This window comes from Alosa pseudoharengus, unplaced genomic scaffold (assembly GCF_046254945.1).
Source record: "Alosa pseudoharengus isolate Yale_2024_CS ecotype anadromous, Long Island Sound unplaced genomic scaffold, YU_APseudo_1.1 YU_APseudo_1.1_scf_23, whole genome shotgun sequence".
In the NCBI taxonomy this organism is placed as follows: Eukaryota; Metazoa; Chordata; class Actinopteri; order Clupeiformes; family Clupeidae; genus Alosa; species Alosa pseudoharengus.
Genome location: NW_027468685.1, coordinates 22,599,773 through 22,609,074, shown reverse-complemented (window position 1 = coordinate 22,609,074; position 9,302 = coordinate 22,599,773). Strand labels below are relative to the sequence as shown.

At 40.6% G+C, this 9,302-nt stretch overlaps 1 long non-coding RNA gene across 1 annotated transcript; it reads right to left on the bottom strand.

Annotated features, from left to right (window-relative positions):
• Positions 1–711: 711 nt before the first annotated feature.
• LOC143140195 (uncharacterized) lies at positions 712–2,697 on the bottom strand. Its single transcript, XR_012990574.1, has 3 exons — positions 2,683–2,697; positions 2,165–2,347; positions 712–1,168 (listed from the first exon to the last, which is right to left on the bottom strand). It is a non-coding gene; the product is annotated as an uncharacterized LOC143140195 (long non-coding RNA).
• Positions 2,698–9,302: the final 6,605 nt, after the last annotated feature.

The window sequence follows — 9,302 nt, the reverse complement described above, 5'->3', positions numbered from 1 at the left end:
TTTGTGCAAAAAAAATTTGCCCAGGTAGGCTAAGCAGCCTGTTAGTTAAATAATTATGGTTATGGTGGGATTTGGGAGACACTTTTGTAACTACACAACTTTACGATAGTTGTTGCGAACGTTCGTTGCTACTATGGGAAACGCACCCCTGATGTCTGATGTGTGATCAGTGGAATATGGGGAGGGATTACCCACCCCGGGCCTGATTCAGTCGTACTTTTCTTGGACTGAAGACAAGTCCTGCGATGCTAAATAGCCTTTCACAGGCCGCTAAGGCAGGTAACGGAGTAGGCTATTCAGCTTCACAGAAGCTGTCAGAAACATTTCTTGCAAATACGGCCACGGGTGTATGACGTTATCTTCACCACTACCCTGTTCGCCGAGTTCACCACTATCGTCGGGGTGGTCGTCTATGATAACGGGAGGTCCTCCAGTAGTTGCTCGTGCTCATGGCGGTTTCAGTTGTGCGTCCTCCTCCTTTAGCAACAAACAAGCGCTGAAATAGAGCGTGCGTCAGGATAGTCATTCCATACAGCAGGTAGGCAACAGTGAATTTCAATACTTTTATTAAATGCACCAGTCGGTGTTTAAAATTTCTCCCAAGATTTTCAGTTTACACTCCACGAGAGAGTAACACATTCACATGTATCTAATTTTTTAAGAATTATGGACTGGTGTGATGGACTGGCCCAGGTAGCAAAAATTGTGCGGGCCGAAAGCGGCCCGATTAAGGCGAAAACACTCGGCCGATCCTCGGCATGAATCTAGGTCCGATTGCTCTGCGAGCACTCGGCTGTGACGCGGCCCTATTGCGGAACGCCGAGTGAGATGACGTAAAGCCCCCGCCCCCAATCCAGTTCCTTGGGTTTATTTTAATTTTATTGATTTCCATTCGTGTCAAGTTAATACCAGAATCGCTAAACAGCCGTTCTTTATAGGCTACAAGATAAACTGAAAATACAAATACAAGTAGACAGTTTTCATGTTTAAAACATTTTTTTTATTATTATTGGAGCACACTTAAGTGTGACACCCTATGATGTCTGCCGGTTTGCCCTCTGGCTTCGGCCACCATCCTTGTCACAGGCCAGCTGCAGCCATCTGGTGATGAGGAGCTCTATCTCCTTTTCGGAGGAATCTTTGGTTAGGGCATTCCGGCGGACTGCATCTGAGAAAAACACAAGAAGAGGGCAGCATGATCATGTGATGTATACTCAGTGTAGCACTTATGTCACTGCAACCGCACCACCTTGCAGTTATCACTTGTGTCACTGCAATCACCACATTGCAGTTATCCAGTACTGACCACACTTTTCAAAATGAGCCTTTTGAATGCAGGCTTTTGGTTGGCCCCACTCCAATTAATGAGTCTCGCCAGCGAGGTGTTCATGGCTCTTGAATGTCAATATATACGTGAACACATCTAAAAAGCTATCCCCCTGGCATTGATAAGTCAAACACGTCTGAATTTAATTGCAAACAATAGCCTATGCAAATACAAGATCTATGCAGAAGGCTAGACAGACTTGCTCATTGTTTGCAATTAACTTCAGATATGTCTGGTCTATCAATGCCAAGGGAATCCCTTCTCAGGGACGTTGGGGTAGGCTGCGGTAACAGCCCAGCTAGTCAATGTTAGCTACCTTGAGCTAAATGGTGTTGTTAGCTGGATGCGTTCGCTCCATAAAAGTACAACTAAGCCAGCTAACTTTTTGTTCCACTTTATTTTCTTCCACAGGTCAAAGACCGTGCTCGTAAAAAACACGAAAATTGCATCCAAGCTGCGAAGAACCCATGAGCTAACAACACCCCAGCTAGTCAATGTTAGTTACCCTGAGCTAAACAGCTAGCTACGTTCGCGCCTTAAAAGCCGGAGACACTTTCATATATATTTTCCCCAACTTGCACTACTTTACTCAGGCAGGCATGATAAAGAATTTTAGGTTGTTGTCCTAATTAATAATTATTAATTGCATTGCATTTCTGAATTCTTTCTTCTCGTTTCATCTGGAGGATAGACGAAGAAACCTCATGAACAAAGTTTAAACGGATCGATAATAATCAATATTTAATCAGCAATAATTCGAAATATGTAGAGTTAATGTAAAATGTTAAGGAAACTCAATTGTTAATGCTTTTTAAGGAAATGTTAGACAAGACTTACCTCAAGTTCACCGTTTTCGCAGTCTGCTCCCATCCAAAGTTTTCGAGTCTTCTCTCATCCAAAGTTGTAAACGTCACTCCAGTGACGTGCTTCTTGACGCTTGCTGCAGTTGAAATCGGCTGAATACGGGTAAAAACGGTCTGAGCCGAGCGCCCAGAGTTTAACAGCAATCACCGGTCAATGCTGGTAAAAAAATGAATTGGCCAGTAAAATGAGTTGCACACTCAGTTGCTAACAAAACGTTGTACATGTAGGCTACCCACCCCATCCCAAGTAAACACAGGATTAGTCTGCATGTTAAAAAATATATGGGCCAGTAAAAACTATATAAGATAGGCTATTAGATAGGATAAGATAAGATAGTAGCCTACTTTATTCATCCCGAAGGAAATTCAAGAAAATATATATTTTGGCTGGCATTTTGTTTCTATCACCCATTATTGGTAGATGACCCAAAAGTAAAAAAAAAAAAAAGTTGTAGGTGCGGTAGCATGGCTGCCTGCAGGTGGCAAAATTACCTGGCCCAATTGCGTTTACTCAGCCGATGCCGCGACGCAGCCGACAGCGCCGCAGGTTTTACGGAAGCGGCCCGCTCCTACTTGCTAGCTGGGGGTGTGTTGACTAACAGTAACCACAGATGGTTCAAGAGGATCTTTGCAATAACTTTAGATCAGAATTAATTTAGAATCCCAGGGGTGGGGGGACTATTTTTTACATCTATGCACACACCAATCATGGATTATTATTAAAATAATAATGAATCTGATAATGAATTAAAATACAAAATGCACAGCTAGCCCACAGCAACTACATAGCCCATAATACAAGTAAGGTCTGAGATATCCAGAGAAACTATTGTGTGAGGAAGAAAAAAACTGAGGCCCCATCAGAGCTGAAGTGTACCCGAAAGAGTTCTGTTCACACTATATTAGTCCTTTATGTTCTGGTCTACTTTCAGAGGACTGAGTGTGGTCTACAAAAGGGCTACACGTGAAAACACCTTAAAGACGTTCTAAGCGATGCTCTCCTAAACGGGCATCTCGTCTGTGATTTGCTGGAACAGTTTGTTATATTTTTATGGGCAAGGTTTGCCTAAGTTGCTTTGTGGCTGTTTTCAGAGCCTGGGTTGTCCACAGAGACACATTTTTTTATAGTGTATTCAGGACACAGGCAGCTAGCGGATGGTGAGGTGATGTTTGCTGTAAGTGACAAAAAATGTTTTAGCCTAAAACACATATGACATCGCTTAGAACAGTGGTTCTCAACCTTTTTTCAGTGATGAAATATGCTGTGAAATATTTTTTCAGCCAAGTAACCCTATCCATCGTTTGAGTTTTGACAGTGATTGACAGGTGATGGTGGGTGGCATGTGACAGGTTGGGTCGAACCATCCTGGTATGGGGGGGACTCTGGGTTTTTAGGATAATGAATAGCCTACTGAAATATAAAATTCATTTTATGAACTTATATTTTCCTAAAATATTTATAAAATAATTGTTTTTAAAGTATTTTTGCATGGATTCTACTTTTTAAATATATGTATATTTTAAAATCTCACGTAGCCCCTGGAGTGCCTTCACGTACCCCCATTTGAGAACCACTGGCTTAGAGCACCTTTAAGAGAGAGAGACAGAGGCCTTATTGAGTTGCCTATTTTAGACAGTAGAGGGCGTCAGTGGAGTGTTGCTCATCAATGAGATGTGATGTGGCCAACAACAGTATACAGTATGTGCAGATTAGTATATAGTTTAGTTTCTTTTGTCTTTTTTTTTTAAATGACACCCTGTAACCACCCTGCAACCATCAATTATGCCGCCATTAAAAGCACTAAGCACTACATGGCTATGAAAGACATTGGTAATGTATCACAGAAAGCCATGTGAGAGCAAGAAAAACAAAACAGACCAAAACACCTTTTTTGTCTTTCTGTCCTCTTTTGCATCTGTACTTAAATGTTGTGTACTAAAATAGTCCACCAGATAGCAGTAGTATTCTAGTAATATTAGATGAGTAACACCTCAGCAGATATTAGCCTGTTGTTCGGAGCTGAGATAGTTTAAGTTCCAGTCATAGTGGGGTTGCTGCGAAGCCCCAAATATTAAACCTCTTGTGGTCAGGGACGAACTGGGACTGAAAAAAGGCTCTGGACTTGCTTCCAAAGAGGCCCACCACCATACGCACGCAACCACCCATTAATTACCTATCATGATGCAGTCTCACAATTCTATACCAGTGAAAATATCACATTCAATCCGATATGGTATGGGCACTGTAACCAGTTACGTCACAGTCCCCCCGGCCAGTCACATTTTACAAATCGTTATTGTTTAATGATTATTGTTTTGCCTTCATTCATATACCAACACGTCATAAACCATTATGGTAAACGGGGGTCTTTGTAGTACATTTATCAGGCTCACTCTTTCACTCTTTTCCCCTCTCCTCTCCTTTCTCTGCCTTCTTTTAGAGGTCGCTCTGCTTCTCCTCTCCATCACTCTATTCAGGATAAATGGTTTCTCCAGTCTTTTTTTTTTAAATAATAAGTTCATTAGTTTGTATTTTTTGATAAAAGCCTATGCCTATGTTGGCTCAAGACTCAAGATCATGAAAAAGTATCTAATCCCTTTAGATTAAAGTGTCAGGAAGCAGGGCAGCCAACACAAAAATGTAGACACCCCCGCCGCCAGTCTTTGTGTACACACAGTAGCCGTTCTGAACTGCAAGTGGTGCATGCACACTATCGACAGTCATTTATGACACACTTATGAGAAGATGTGCTTAATCAAGTCACATGCAACTGATTTCAAACCTCTGTGACACACCATCTCAGTTTCAGCATTTGTACACTGACCTTTATGTTTGAGTGTGTGTCTGGAGTGTGTGTGTGTGTGTGTGTGTGTGTGTGTTTGTAGGCTTGGTATGAATGTGAGTGTTTTTGTGTGTGTCAAAGATAGAGAGAAAAACTGTCAAAGAGAAACCAGCTGTTTCTTAGTCATTTTCTAATTTCTGTTCTACACTGTATAGTTATCACATCTAATCAATACTACTCTTGAGTTCTTGTCAGTCATGCATGATGCATGATTTGATACTGTTGAGAGTTAAAGAAGCTTAATGTTGTTTCAATGATGTTTCAAGTTTGTAGCTACAGCTTCAAAATTAAAGTACAGCATGTAAAGAGCCGCTTTTGTCATTCTCCCTTAATCTAAGTGAGGTGGATGACACCAATGGTTTCCCAATTAGGTAGACATGGTAAAGAAAACCACATAACCTGTAACTTTTTTATATATATTTTTTAATAATCAGACACACAGTCATACACATGTGATAGAGTACTGTAAGGAATGTGACCTAGCACATTTTCATCCTCTTTGTAGCATGATTACTTTTTTGTAAGCATCTTAAGCATGTGACTATATGATGGGCTATTTTACTTCCTTCAGGCTATTTTTGATTTCTTTCACATGGGTCTCGTACATAGTGCTCAGCAAGCATTATCTTCCATGGAGACTTCCGATCATCAGAACATGAATCAGATTTTATCATTTTAAATTGTATATTCTTCTGTTGAGAAGATAGAGCACTTTGAAGGCAACATAAATTTGTCAGATGCTACAAAGATGTTGACTAAAACTATTCCAAATGGGTAGTATTAATACTTTTATTCAGCTCTAAGTTACTGGAAAAAATGGTAAGATTTCTTACAAGAATATAAGAAGACCGGTTTTTAACCAGTCTCTGAGCGAGAATAGCCAAGACAAACTTCGTCCACCAGTCATTAGCAAGCATTAACTTTTATAAATAGGAAAAAGAAAATGTGTGCAGATGTGCAGTGGCCTGTACATTTAGCATAAAACATTGCAAAATGTACTATATGAATGTATGTTAAAGGCACTATAAGCGATGTTGGGCAACATCACTTCTGTTGACGTTCAGACAAAACAGAGAGCTAGCTCGCTACTCCCTCTCCCTCCCCCTCCCTGCCGTGCAATAGAGTACCGAAGCCATGACGTAGCGTTGTCAAGGCAGCAATTTCACTGGATCTAAACAAATCAATCTTACCACAGTATCCACCATAGCGGTGGCTTTCTTAATCTATTTAAATAATTTTACAATGTATCGAAGACGCTAGTATATTTTTTTTTACACAGTGGCAATCACATGGGCTACTACAACATATATTCCAACACGATAAAATTTGTGACTACAGAGTTTTATTTTAGCATGGGTTTCCTCCGTAAAAGAGACCTGCATGTAACTTCACAGCATGAGGTTAAAATCCTTAAATGCACAGAGGTGTCTTGGCTTTATTTTTGAGACAAAAAATGTCATTCAGCCGCCAGTCTTTGATAAGACGTGAGATATTCACTGGAATATTGTTTCTTTCTATTACTCCTGCCAGGGAATCTATGTTACATGTGGCTAAGCTTTAAACAATTTATTAGCCAGAAACAATCCCACATGTCTACATTCAATGCTACGAAGCCACTTCGTTTAGATCCAGTGACTGCCGTCATGGAAACGGAACGTCACACTTCGGTACTCTATTGAAACTCGCATCTCGTCGGTTATTGGCTGGAACACTGTTTGTTATATTTCGTGGTGCAGGTTGCACATGTTTTTTTTACAGTGTGTTCAGGGGACAGGCAGCTAGCGGAGAGTGAGGAGATGTTTGCTGTATGTGACAAAAAATGTTTTGGCCTAAAAACGTGTGATCGCTTAGAGCACCTCTAAAGGAGAAATCCGGTGCTACGCTCTGGGTGCATAAACATGGGGGCTCACGAACATGCCCCCATAGTGTGGCGCTATATGCCGGGCTGTTTTAGCCGCTGGCTGCAGCAACTCAAGCTACAGTAGGTAAAACTGACCTGTGGCATTTTGTTTACTATTGACTTTGTGTGGCTGAAAGGAGTACAGACGAATTTTTTTTTCCTCGTTGCTCATTGTTGCAAGCATCAGGTGAGGTTTGATTTGCCATTCCAGGGAAATCAAACTTCACCTGGTTTGGCTCTTAGCCTAGATTACTGTTGTCATACCACCTTTGATCTATTTTTGCCATATTTTTTCCCCTGAAGATCATGCTACTGAATAGGGTTTAAACTTTTTTGTAATATGAGAATCTGTACTAGAATGACTTGTGTCTTGATTTCTTTCATTGGACAGACACGGCTCAGAGGCAGGAAGTGAGGTGTGAAGTTGCAGAGAAAAACATGCATCAGTGAAGCATGACAATTGGTGGGTAAACAAGAAACCTGAAGCTCTAACACACACAGGCACACTTTCCAATGTATGTAGACTAACCTGGTGATGAACTCTATTGAACGCACCCACCCACTCTGTAATGTCCAGATTTGCACCTGCATGCTGCTTCACAGACTATAACAGGTACTAGGGTTGGGTATCTTTCACATTTGAATCGGTATCAATACCGATATTGGTATTTGATGTTTGGTAACAGTATTGAACAGCTGGTCACTAAAGAAACTGGTGAAGCTACCAAGCTTAGTCCAATTAAATTGTAATATTTTGCAATAGGCCTACTTGCTGCATACAGTATATACAAATACACTGCTTAGCCAAATGCTGTGTTCTGGCTTATTTTCAAGGCGACATCTCAATTGAGTCATGGCAAAAAAGAATTGTGCACTGAAGTGTCTGAAAAGGGCAAACAAACATGCTGTTCTTTGGTTGATATGATGTGATCAACTGATCAGCTTTTCTCTCTGGTAATTACATGTGTAATTACCCTGTTAAAACCAGTTAGCGTACTTGGTCGAAAATAACTATGGTGGATTGTGGTGAAATTATACATTTAAGCAAGGGATGATGGACATGGCATTCGGGTATCAGAAGTTAATGCTCATTTGAGTTCATGCACATTAATGCACTGTTACACCTTGAAGTGCATTAACAGTTAACTTTTAACTTCACCACAAGTTTGGCGAATTGAACCACGTTCTCTCTGTCTTTGTCTGTATGTTTTCCCCTTGCTCTTTCTTGCCCCTCTCTCATTCTCTTGTTTCCGTTTGTTGTATCTTTGCCGTTACCTAAACTAGTAACATAGCGTACCGCTGTCTCTAAAGCCACAGCCTCCTGCTGGCCTTAGCCTTTCACACACTTCCTCCACGGGACGTGGGCCCCGGCCACTGAAGTCTCACACTCAGTCTCAGTGTCTGCGCTCCATAAGCCTGTTTGAAATAGTCTGAGATGCACTACAGATACACCCGCCCCCCTGAGTAGAAGGCCAAAAAAACACATTCTAATTATGACGGAAGAAAAGAGAGTAACAACAAACTCACAGAAGTCCACATGCAAGCCCTTTACTGTAACTGCTTTCTAACTCGTGCAAACAGAAACCTACAGCTGGTGGCATCCCTTTCTAACAAGCTCTTTCAGACACCACAGCTTCTTTGGAAATGTGAGAGTGCTTCTCTGTTTTGGATTCTTTTTTGGAGGTTGGAAATATATTGTTCAATGTAGAGTGGAAGTACATTCTGAACAAAACAAAAAAAGGGGATTTTACAAAACAATAGCAATGTACACTGAAAAGATATTGACCATGCATAATTCTATTTCAACTGAGTTTGGTTTGATACCCTTTGGATATCTCCCCTTTTATTGCTTTAATAAATGGAATCTCAGGCAATCTCAATTTCACTAATTGTGAGACTATTAGCTGGACCACTGTTGATTTAGGTCAGCTACTTTAAGGGGGGGGGGGGGTATTTATGCAATCACTTATTTTGCATTATATATTTTTAATTAATAAACATTACTTTGTAGAAATCTGCTTTCACTTTGACATTAAAGAGGGGATTTTTGTAAATTGTTGTAAAAAAGGCCAAATTAAATTGATCAAGATTTATAAAAGCAATAAAAGTGGAAGTATCCATACACTCTGCTATCACGTCTGCTGTAGCCAGTTCCGTTGATTATAGTGGAAACTAATTGTTGCAGCATATACTCGGCGAACAGAATGCTTCAGTTGCATGTCTGGTGTAGCCTGACTGTTAGCAATGTTTAACAGTATTAGCGATAGAACTCCCTTTTTTGCCAAAATGTTGTGTTGCGGGAGTTTTTACCCATTTCTGTTTCAAACCTCTGAACCTTAATCTCTCTCTCTCAACTAATAGTACATCCT